General features: G+C 40.5%; 1 pseudogene; it reads left to right on the top strand.

Annotated features, from left to right (window-relative positions):
• LOC119037748 (tissue alpha-L-fucosidase-like) overlaps window positions 1–7,517 on the top strand; it is a 72,456-nt pseudogene extending 64,939 nt beyond the window's left edge.
• The last annotated feature ends 5,141 nt before the right edge of the window (window positions 7,518–12,658 follow it).

Below are 12,658 nucleotides of genomic sequence, written 5' to 3'. Positions count from 1 at the left end.
CTCATTTGTATCCACAGCCTTTGTTCAAATATGGATTAATTTTGGTTAATTTCAGTGGGTGCACGAAAAGTAAAATGCACAGAACTGAAACCAGCGAACTCAGGCCAGTGTGTGATTCTCTAAAAATCTACTTTTCAAGCTCCTTTAAGTTTTATTTTTGAAATAAAAACAGTAACATGACTGTAAAAAGTTTCTAAAAGTGTTGACATTATGAGCAATTGCTAACCAAGGCTGTTCCCAGAATGATCGCACAAATTTGGATAGAATTCTAGAAACGCTAACGGCCCTGCTGGGCCAGCTATGAATATTTCATTCAGAAGGTGGTTTGAGAAAGGTCCTGTGGCACATGGCTCTTGCCCCCAAGGCCAGGTATGCTGCTGTCGCGGGGCCAGCATGGGAGGGCAAAGGCTGATTCCTGCCCTGACACTGCCATCCTTTTCCTTTGGAGATGAAGGGGTGAGGCCTTCCCCAGGCTGTTCTAAAGAACCAGGCCAGGTGTGGATGTGCAGAGAAAGAAGTCTCCAAAATGACACAATACATGGAAATCACCGACAGGGTTCACAAGCACAGTCTGGTAATGAATCAAATACAAGCAAGACCAAGATGTATGTGTTTATTTGAAACCCTTTTCAGATGAGCCAGAAATTGTGCCAGCTGCAGATAGAGCCAGCACTCCTGTCCTTTGCATTTGGCAATCAGAGCTGATTTGTTTATATACACCAAAACCATGTCCAACTTAGGCCACAGAGCTCTTTAAAAGTTTCTTCTATAGCCTCGTACTGCATAGTGATGGAGTTCATGGAGGTATCCTACTTGTTTTTATTGCATATTGCTAAGTAAATGCAATGGTTTTCATGATTTCAAACTCTATAATGAAATGACTGAGTGCCCAGCAACATTAGAAAATGGACAAACAAGTATTCAACTGGCTGGATGAACCTTGGCTTTCTGGCATTAAAGGTGTAATATTTATGAGTTAATTTAATCATAGAAGAAAATATTGAGTAGGTGACTGAGTAAAATGATGACTGTGTATTATGTTTTTGCCATGCAGCTGGATAAACATATTCAACGGCAGACCTTGGCAAGAACTGCAAAGATGCTCTTGACAATGCTATGAATAAATATTAGGTGCTGCCTAGAATTCACTGTATTTGAGGTCTTGAGCAAAGCCAGATGAGTTTTAACTGGAAAATGTAGGAGAAACTATGTATGCACATTGGGATTACGTAAACATTGGAGTTCTTCTCTGCTGCCTAGGAATTGCTCTAACATTCATTTTCATCTAAATCACGACAGAGTTATTTTTTAATCATTACCTTTGCACTTTGAGGAGTGTACTTTAGCATTAAGACTCAGCTTTTGGGAAATTCATACGTTTTTAAACACCATGGGCTTGGAGAGAAAAGAATTACGTTGCTTCAGCTACACAGAGCTGCCAATAAAGATTGTACTTTGCAGTGACCCAATGCAATCTCTATGAAACAATAAATTAAATTTTGTTTAGATTGCATCCTGAATGTCTTTAGAATATATGGTTTATGATTCCAAGAAGGACTGTAAAAGAAGACAATAGTTGGGTCGATAGTTTGAAGAGTGGAGATTAGTAATATCAAGTCTTTTAATGAAGTATTTGTATTCAGTGCAAAAGAACCCAACGCGCTATGGAGTGTTGCAGAAATATGCCATTGTAAGTTTTTTCCCTGCAAGATTGTCATTTTCCCAATACAGAAAACATTTTGTTTCCAATTAAGATATAACTGACACGTAACATTGCATAAGTTTAAGGTGTAAGTGTTGACTTGATACATTATGTATTGGGAAGTGATGGTCACTGTAGCATTAGCTAACACCTCCATAACTTCACGGAATTGCCATTTCATTTTGTGGTGAGAACATTTAAGATTCTACTCTCTTCAGCAACTTTCAAGTATACAATACAGAACTGTTAACTATGATCACCATGCTGAAGACTAGATCCCCAAATTTATACATCTGATCATTGGAAGTTAATACCCTCTGACCAGCAGTTATCCATTTCCCCCACCCCCATCCCCTGGTAGCCACCATTCTACTCTGTGTCTATGAGTCTGACCTTTTTTTTAGACACTACAGAGAAGTGGTACCCACAGTGTTCTGCTTTCTCTGACTTATCTCAGTAGCATCATGCCCACCCATGCTGCTGCAAATGGCAGAATTCCCTTCTTTTTCTTGCCTGAATAATATTCTAATAAATATATGTACATACATACATACACGCACACACACTTACACACCTCATCTTCTTTATCCTCTCCTCCTTTGATGAACACTTAAGTTGTTTCCGTGCCTTGGATGTCGTGGATAATGCTACAGTGAACATGACAGTGAAGATATCTCTTTGAGATCCTGTTTTCATTTCCTTTGGACAGATATACATACCCAGAAGTGGGAATGCCAGATCATATGGTAGTTTTAGTTTAAATTTTTTGAGAAACCACTATATTGGTTTTTATAGTGGCAGTACCCATTTACATTTCCACCAGCAGTGCACAAAGATTCCTTTTGTTACATACCCATGCAAACACTTATCTCTTGTGTTTTTGATAATAGTTATTATAACAGATGGGAGGTGATATCATATTGTAGTTTTAATGACTAGTGATGTTAAATATCTTTTCTTACACGTGTTGTTCATTTATATGTCTTCTTTGGAAAAATGTCTATTCAGTTCATCTGCCCATTTTTAAATCAGACTTTTTTTGCTATTGAGTCATATGAGTTATTTATGTATTTTTGGATATTAACCTCTTATCATATATATGATTTGCAAATATTCTCTCTGATTCCATAGTTGCCATTTCATTTTATTTCTTTGCTCTGCAGAAGCTCTTTAGTTTGACGTAGTACCACTTATTAATTTTTGTGTTTGTTGTTCGTGCTTTTTTGGACATCACACCCAAAAAATCATTGCCAAGATCAATGACAAGAAGATTTCCCCCTATGCTTTCTTTAGCAGTTGCATATCTTATGTTTAAGTATTTAATCCTTTCTGAGTTAATATTTGTGTATGGGATATACCAGGTCCCAATTTCATTCTGCTGCATGTGGTTTTCCTAACACTGTTTATTAAAGAGACTATCCTTTTCCCATTATGTGTTCTTGGCCCTCATGTCAAGTAGTATTGGACCGTATATGTAAGGGTTTATATCTGGGCCTCTATTCTATTCCATTGGTCTATCTATGTGTCTGCTTTGATGCCAGAGCCATACTGTTTTGATTACTATGGTTTTGTCATATATCGATAGTTTGAAATCTGAAAGTGTTGTGCCTATAACTTTGATCTTTTCAACATTGTTTGGTTATTCAGGATCTCTTGTAGTGCCACACAAATATTAGGATTTTTAAACATTTCTTGAAAAACGTCGATGGAATTTTATAGGGGTTGCATTGAATCTGTAGATGGCTTTGGGGAATATGAACACCATCTCTTGTAGGGGGCACATAGTTGGGTCTTGTTGTTGTTTTTTTAAAACTATCCAGCTACTTACTCTACACCTTTTGATTGGAAATTTTAAATTTATTTACATTAGAGTAATCGTCGATGGTAATCATTGATAAGGACTTGCTAATATCACCTTTTTGTTTCCTGGCTGATTAGCAGTTGTCTTGTTTCTTCCCTCTTGCTGCTTTCCTTTGTGAACCGATGATTTTTTTGTAGTGATATGCTTTGATTTCCTTCTCTTTATCTTTTGTGAATCGACTCTAAGTTTTTCCTTTGTGGTTACCATGAGCCTTATAAAAACATCCAAAGAATATTAATTGGTTGAGCTAAAGTGCTAGCACTTTTTTACTAAGGTATAAATGGGTAGGACGGAGAGGAGATTTTAGTCCTCTGGGTGAAAACATCTCCCTGCCTGCTCACACGGGTCTGGAACCATCTACTACCCCCACGGAGTTGAGCCCCAGCTGGTCCCCTGAGCCTGAAGGGGGACAAAGACTGCAAAGAGATGTGGGAGGAGTTAACCCCCCATTTACATTTCCTCTGGACCGAACTTCTTAATCCCTCCCTACAATGATATACCAAAAAATCTGAGTGTGAATAACTTATTTGATAACCACAAAGCCAAGGAGGGAAGTGGGCTTCCAATGGCAGTGGGGCGGCTCTGGCTGCTGCGGAGATCACAAGACGGGGCAGAAAGCAGCTGACCTCACACCGAGTCTAAGGAGGATTCTTAGAGGAATAAAGCACATAGACTCTGTTATATACAGACTTCATAAAGTTTGAACATTTAGTAAACCCGACATTGGGGCAAGGAGCACAGGGATATCTGAAAATGCTCTCCAGTCTTACGATCTAATTGTGGGGAGAAAACCAGTAGGTGAACGACGTGGTCTTGCACAGTGTCTCTAGGCTGTGACGCAGGGTTGTCGTGGTGCTGTCTTTGCTTCTTATGTACTTTTTAATCTCTGTTTCATGCACAGAATGTCCAAATGCAACAACAGGCAATGAAAGCATAATTCAAACTATCCCCATATTTTCCAAGATTGAATATTGTTTCTGTATAAAAATTTTCTTCAGCTAGGTTCTCTGACCAATATCTGAATACTGAACTCTTAAATCTGGGCATTATATTTCTAGTTCTTAATTACTGTCTCTGAGGCATAATATCTTGAAATACCCAAATAAGGGGTCAATTGTTAGCAAATTTTTGCACCTACACAAGGAGACATTGTGAGCAGACTTGATTCTGTACTTCCCTGTGCACATGTGTAGGTGTGAATACATATCTCTTCCAACGAGGGTGAAAGCATTTGCTACGTTGTACATATAAAGAATTTAAGACAGTATCTGCATCATACTAAATCCTCTGTAAGTCTTAGAGGCTGCTGCTTCCCCTACTACTATTGAAAAGCCCACGGCTGTGTTGTGACCCGGGGTCAGCTGGGCTGGTACCATGAGATCTCCCAACCCCTGCATGGACCTAACACATGTGCAGTGGTTTAGAAATTTGCTTCTGACCTATGAGTTACCCTTTGAGCCTTTGGGATGGTCATCTTTGCAGATCTGCATTTTCGCTATTGGGTGTCCCTTGGAAATTGTCAGTGTCAAGGGGAAGCCCTGAGACATGAGCGGCATTGGAGCCATCGCTCTAAAGCAGTGCACTTCCAACTTTCTGTGGTGGAGGATAAATTCTTATTTGCAATCTGCCACAGCCTGATACTTTGTAAAGTGGGATAAAAATAACCTAAAATGGAATAAAAAGTAATACACACAAAATTCAAGGCCTATTTTAAAAATTAGATTCAACAAACTTCTCTCTCCAAATGGCTCTCAACAGCTCTAAGTGCTCCCTCTCAGTTCTGCACGTCTCTCATCCCCTAACAGTAACCCACGGGTTACAGAGGGTGGGCCTCACTGTAAGCAGCAGTGTCATAAAGGACAGTGAGGAACCCCAATGGCCTCTCATTTTCATACTATTTTTTTCCAAAGAGCTCAAAGGGCTCTCATCAGTTGGGGGCACTACAGATCAGCTTTAGGGGCCGAACTATTGATGTGAAGCTGGTGCAAAGCCAGAGCATGGGGGCGGGGGGCCTGAAAGGTCACCAGGGAAGGCTACTTTGTCCTGGGTGTGGGCCATCCCCTCAGATGGGAATTTACGTGCGGCTTCGCAGTAGGCTGTTTTGGGCAGATGCACAGGTGTGTGAACAGTTTGTGATAGGCAGGTTTATGACAAATAAACACATTGAATGATATACTGTAATCAACTACATAAACAACTTTAAAATTGTCTGTACTTCATATTTCCAGCATTTGGTTTTGTTAATCATATGTCTTCCTGACAGCAATTAAATAACCTTGAGAGGTTATGTACACCTGCCGTCTCCCCCGGGGAAACTACATCTCTTTTGTGAATGACATAAGTTCTCCATAAAGCATAACTGAAGATCAGAGAATTGAATTTGGAGATATGTCTGCTTTGTCTTTTGTTTTATCTCTCCTTGAACTGGAGTGCAGGTTTTAATACAGCTAATCTTTTTCTGGATTCCTACTCTGAGATTCTTTTCAAACCAAAATATTTCCCTGAGGGAAGCATTTGAGACAGTGGATAACGGAGGTTGTGGTGAGTATCACAAAGGTGGGAAAGAGCCCACACCTGCCTTGCGGGGCCTGGACTGTCAGCCTCCCCAGCTTGTCCCCCCAGGGCCCTAAATTCATGCTGATTTACACAACAGATCTCATCCACTTTCATGAACACCATGGTGGTTCTTAAAACAAAACATGACGAAGTGTTTGCTTTGCAAACCAGGTCCATTTGTTAGCACTGGTGAATTAAAAGTCTGTTTTAATTGGCAGGTGTTGTGGGCAAGCTGGAGTAGCCGAGTGCACTGTTGCCCTTCCCCACCATTCCCTGGATGTACTGAGTCTTCCACGGGCAAAGCTCAGGGTGTCCGTGCACAGGGGTGTGTGGTCACCTGGCCCAGGGCAGCCAGGGTTCTAGTGGCACTGGCAGCCAGAGCAGCGGCTCTGGTACCAGTGCCTCGTTCATGACAACTGCCCGCCCGGCTTCGACCATGCCAACCTCTCCCACCCTAATGCATGGGCTTGTCGTGGGGCCTGGATGTCATCCTGACAAGGGTTGTCTTAGAACTGGAACTCTGAGGAGCTGAAGCTTCATCGTGATTTATCTGGTGAGTTGGGAACAACTATCTGGAAGAGTTCACATTGTGAACTCTATCACTCACTGTTAGAATGGTTCCATTCACTCTACTTACTTGATGAGAAATAAAGCTTCAAAGTACAGCATTTTGTCACTAAGAAAACAATGCCAGACTCTGTTAACAGGTACAAACCTGGTTGGTCTCATGAAGAGTGGGGAGGTCCTGGTACTTACTGGAACTCTCCAAGTTTTCTTCCTCAGCTCTACGTTAGCCCTGGCAAGATTGTGTTGGTAGTAAGTGATGGATGGGGCTGGAAGTGTTTCTGTTTCCATGGAGGATATGACAGCTGCGAGGATAAATTCAAGCCAGGGAGGTTGCTACATCACAGTGGGAGACCTGCATCACCATCGACCAGTCAGCCGGGGCTTTCATGGGGACGTGGTCATGTCTGACAGTGAAGTGAATCTGAAATCGTTCCGGTTTTGGTTCAGATAATAAGTTTGGGAGACAACTATGTTCTCAACATTGGACCACTGGAAAATGGACTAACCGTTCCCATCTTCCAAGAATGCCTTTGTGCTCTTGTCAAGTGGCTGAGCATCAGTGAGGAGGCTCTCTGTGCATCTAAACCATGGAGGGTGCTGTTGGGGAAGATCACAGCATCTCCGTGCTACACCACAAAAGGATCAGGACTTTTAAAGCTTCAAGCCCCACAACTACCTCAACTACAAAGGTAAGGATGCTAAGAATCCAAGAAAGCCTGAAAGTGGTCCACAGATCTGGATAAAGGTTTCCTCATTTCCCTGCCCCAGTTACTACCCTCTGCTCTCTCGGTTGAGTTTGCTTGGACTGTAAAGTCGACAGGAGTGGAGTGATCATTGGTTTTCAAGAGGAAAGAAACACCAAGTGCTGTTTGCTGCTTCTGTTTTCCTTGTGCAGTACCATTGTAATAAACGAACTGTTTTTCCCCACCCAGAGATGGAAGAGATGGCTTTTCCAACACATTTAAATTGAAGGAACTGAGTGCGTTACACCAAGCTCTCAATAGACCAAGCGTTTGAGTCCCATTGCTAGTATACCTCTCTCTGGTCAGCAAAAGGGGGGACTGAACAATCAGGCTGAGTTCATCCACTCCCACCATTGGAAATTATCTACAATGGAAACTTCCCTCCATTCTTCATGTTCGATAAACCTACCACACTTGCTTACTCAATGACTATAGTTAAAGAATAACCCAAGTCGCCCTGTTGCCTGTGGGAGGAAGTGGAGAGAATTTGGCAAGCCCAACTGCATACTGTTTATTTAGCATCAATTGTCACCAACCCTCTCCCCTCCAACTCCCACTCCTACCCCCAAGTGCAGGAGAACTTGGAGGGGAAGGAAAAACTTGCTAGGCTGCTAATGGTCAACCCTTCAGAAGCTTCCAAAGCAACCCATGAGCTCTGAAATTAGTCTGTTTATAGTGACAATTATGAAGAAAATAAATGTGATTCTACCCTGCCTTTTAAAATATGATTCAATAAATGTTTGCATTTTACACAAAGTTTGTAGGTCTTCATATCATCTCTCTTTATTTTTTCTTGTTGTTTTGGTGGTGGTGGTTGTTGAAGAAACCGGCTGTTTGTCCTAAGGTTTCCAACAGTTTGGATTTTGCTGATTGTGCCCCTGTGGTGTTTTTTAATGTGTTCCGCTGCTACTGTAAGCTGTAACTTGTTCATTAGATCTAGAGGCTTGATAAGATTCAGGTTCAATTAGTTTGGTAAGAATATTTCATATGTGGTGTTTTGCAGTTTCATTAGGAGGTATGTAATGTTTGATTATCTGTCCTGGTGATGCGGGCAGTCATTGGTGGTCATTGCTCAGATCCATTAATTCATCATGAGGTTGCAAAATGATGATATCCTAATCCTATCATTCTTTATTCATTTATTAGCTGAAAAAATTCTATAAAGAGAAACTTTCCTTTGACTCTTTGGTTACTCTGAGATCAGTTCTTTCAACACAATAAATTGATTCTTTGGCATTCTCTAAAGGTGATTAATGAGTTTAGTTTTTGTTATCATACTGAACTTACAGATTTAAATATACTTGATATGTTTTAATTCATTGCATTTATCATCCTACTGATGTTCAAATTATCTCATTTTGGCCAGTTGGATCCTCTTTAAGCTGGTACCCAAATTCTGTGGACAGATTCTAGTAGTTTTTCACATCTTCCTTGGTGCCTGGTATGACAAGAATTGAAAACTCCTTTAATAAACTTCCTGCCTCAGTCCTAAAATAAACCATTTTTCTAAGTGGCATGGTTTTTGTTTGTTAGTTTGTGGAAAATTTTATTTAGAGGCACATCTGAGGTTCCAGGAGTTCACTGCTGTTGGGCTAGCCATTGTTTCCAGGCCTTTTCATGGATAGAACTAGAAAGTGTGTACTTCTTAAGCATAAACCAATTGTAAATTAGTATTGCTCCCTGAGATGTATTTTCAGAACTACAGGATTTTTACTTAATCTCACTGATCTTACATTTGTGTTTGCTATCATCCATGCTGAATATCTCAGTTCCAAATTTATATATATATATATATATATATGTACATGTATGTGTATATATAAAACACATATTCTATATATATGAATGACACATATATTCTAAAACTTAAAACTTAAAACTTAAATATAGTTTTACACTTAACATGGAAATTCATACTTCTTAGTTTGTATTTTTTATGAGAAACTCTGTTATGTTATTGCCGCTCTCCATCTCATTGGTCCTAATATCTCAATGCAGTGAAACACCATATCGACCCTAAAAGTTGTTTTAAATATTGAATATATTAAAGTTGAAAGAATCTTCACAGTTTTTAGTTTATTATCAACAGAGACAATGGCTTGGCTAAGTTATTGTACTGGGAACAGTTGAAACTGGTTGTTGAGTTTTGAAATAGAGAAGGTGCCAACTGATTGAAGGTTTCACTTCTCAGCTGGTATTTGGTATTTGTGCAAACTAAGCAATTAGTTATAAATGTTATTCCTGCCCTTCCCTGGCATTTAATTTGTTCACATTTTAATTATTCATTTTCACCAATGCATCTCAAGCCCAGCCAACAAATACTAAATTTCTCTTTCTGTTTCCTCAAGAAAAATTTTCAAGCCAATTATGCTTTTTCTCCATTAGGAACATGGTTATTTATAGGAGTATGTGCGAGCAACAAAATTCATTTCATAAAGATTTATGAACACTGACTGATGTGCCAGGTTTTGTTCTGGGCGTTGGAGAGTCAAGGACAATAAGGCAGACACGTTTTTTGCTTTCAAGGATCTTACCTTCTGTAGGAGGAGACAGAGGAAAAACAATGAACAAACACAAAGCCAGATAGTATCAGAGAGTGATATGTTCTGTGACTACAACGTTAAACACAGAGATGTGACAGGGTCTGAGGCAGGGAACTGCCTTCGCTTGGATGACCAGAGACTTCTCTGCTTAAGATTTGAGCCACGTGAAAACCCAGTGGAAAGATGTCTAGGTAGAAGGAACAAGTACAAAGGCCCTGTGGCAGGACTGCACTTCGTGTGTATGAAGAGGAGGAGCATGTGGAGCGGAACTGGATTCAACTGTAGCTGACCTCCAAGTATTTAAGGCTTGGCTTGTTTTTGTTAGTTTACCCATTCACACTCTATCTTGTTCCAAAAAGGATTTAAAAATAGTTTTTTGAGTGTTGCTGGTTTTTAATGTGCCTATACAATTTAAGAAAAAAATAAAAGGTAGTCCTTTAGCAGGTAAAGTCTACAGATAGATCTGAGCCAGGGCATAAAAAAAAAAAAGCAGTGCTGGATGTTTACTTTTTTAAGGCTCACACACCTTGAAATGTCATTTAAGAAATTATTTTTTTAAAGAAAATTGTTGCACTGAATTTAATTTCAAATCAACAGACCCATTATATTTTCTAATTAATCATGGCACATGCTATTTACCAAACTCCTGTAAAAACAAATTTCTTTTGTACACATTACAAAGAAATGTTACATAAAATTAAGCACCAAGTAATGACTTTAATTTGTGGCTAGTTAATAATACACAGATGATCACGCAGCTGTATAGGAAGCCTCTTGGGACATTAACGGAGATGCTGGCACAGGGGAACTGGAGGCAGGCAGACTGTGAGCTCTGGGAGGGGAGTCAAGAAGGCTATAGAATGAATGGACATTAGTTGTTTTGATTTCCAGTCATAGGCAGAAGGCTGCTGAAGTCCTCACTCCAGAGAAGCCTGTCTGAATGCCTTCTAGGTTTCCTCATTGGTTTCTAAACTATGTTTTTACTTCTTGCAAAGCAAAACAGTTTTACAAAACTTAATGGGATTTTCATTTAGCATAACTTTGCTGAACGACCTTGACTCAGAAGTTCCTTGTAGCTTTTCAAGAAGTTGTAATTGTCTCAATTTCTATGAGTCACTTTACGCGGTTAATTTCTTGGCCCTTAATATATCTCAAACTAAGGGGCTCAGATTTTACATTTCTGGAAAGTAAATAAATAAATAACAGTGTAAAGTCCTTATATTTGAAGGAGACCAAGGTTATATTTTTTCCAGACCTGCAAGCTACATAAGCAATCGTTTAAACAGACACACAGAAATGAAAGTTCTCCATCCCATGTTGTAGTGGATGGGTTAGAAAATCAATGGCCCAGAGAAGTTGTGACTGAAATTTGTTTAAACTTCTAGAAAGGAGGAATGGAACGCTGTTAGGAAACCAAAAACAGCTCACTTTTCTCTTATGACCAATGGTTCTGATATTTTCTCAATTCCACTGCTTGTTCCCATCAAAAAGCCATTTAAAAGGGAGTGTGCAGGGACTTCCAGCCGAGATGGAGACTTAGGTGGAAACACTGTGCCGCCTCACACAACCAAGTTTAAAGACAACAAAGATTTAGTAATAAAAATGCAACCGAATCAGACAGAAAATTGAACTGTACCGAAGTCTGACAAGAGCGAACCATTCAGCCAGACCGGTAAAAAGGGCGCAGTCAGTGGCTGGCGGAGCAGAGTTGCACAGGCTAACCCAGGCATGCAGGTGGCGGTTGGTGGATCCCAGGTGTGGGGTGGCAATGGGCGGACCCAGTGAGGGTGCAAGGCAGCTGGCTGACCGCAGCCACACATTCTCACGCAGATACACCAGGCAAAGGAGCGAGCAGTGAGACAGACTACGCAAACCAGGGCCCCAGCGATGGGAATTAAAGCCTAAAAGCACTGATTGGAAAAACTTTCAGGGGTCGAGGTGCCGGGAGAGGCTCCCAGGCTCACAGAGAGTTTGTTGGAGAGACCCACAGGGTTCTGGAGGGTGCACAAGCCCACACATCTGGGAACCAGCACCAAAAAGGCCCAATTTGCTTGTGGGAAGCAGCAGAGAGGACTGAAATCTGAGAGAGAGCAGAAAAAAATGCCATTGCTTCCTCTCTGACCCAACCCCCACATACAGCATCACAACCCAGCAACTGGGTCACCCTGCCTTGGTGAACACCTAAGGCTCCACCCCTCATATGTAACAGGTGCAAACAGACCAAAACATTATGGCTCAAGAAGAAGAACAGCTCAAATCCCCAGAACCAATACTTCTAAGCGTCCAAGAGATAGCCAACCTATAAGATGCACAGTTCAAAACACTGGTGATCAGGATGCTCACAGAACTGGCTGATTTTAGTCACAAATTAGAGGAACAAATGAAGGCTAAACTAATTGAAATGAAGGGGAATGCACAGGAAACCAATAGTGATGGAAAGGAAACTGAGACTCAAATCAAGGGAGTGGACCAAAAGGAGGAAAAAATGACCAAACAGAAAAGAATGAAGAAACAAGAATTCAAAAAAATGAGGAGAGGCTTAGGAAACTCCAGGACATCTTTAAACATTCCAACATCTGAATTATAGGGATACCAGAAGGGGAAGAGGAACAGCCATGAGTGGAAACTTTATTTGAACAAATAATAAAAGAGAACTTCCCCAATCTGGCAAAGGAAATAGACTTCC

The sequence above is a fragment of the Artibeus jamaicensis genome, unplaced genomic scaffold (assembly GCF_021234435.1).
Source record: "Artibeus jamaicensis isolate MK-2021 breed Jamaican fruit bat unplaced genomic scaffold, CSHL_Jam_final contig_391, whole genome shotgun sequence".
NCBI lineage: Eukaryota > Metazoa > Chordata > Mammalia > Chiroptera > Phyllostomidae > Artibeus > Artibeus jamaicensis.
This window is presented reverse-complemented; position numbering and strand designations above follow the sequence as displayed.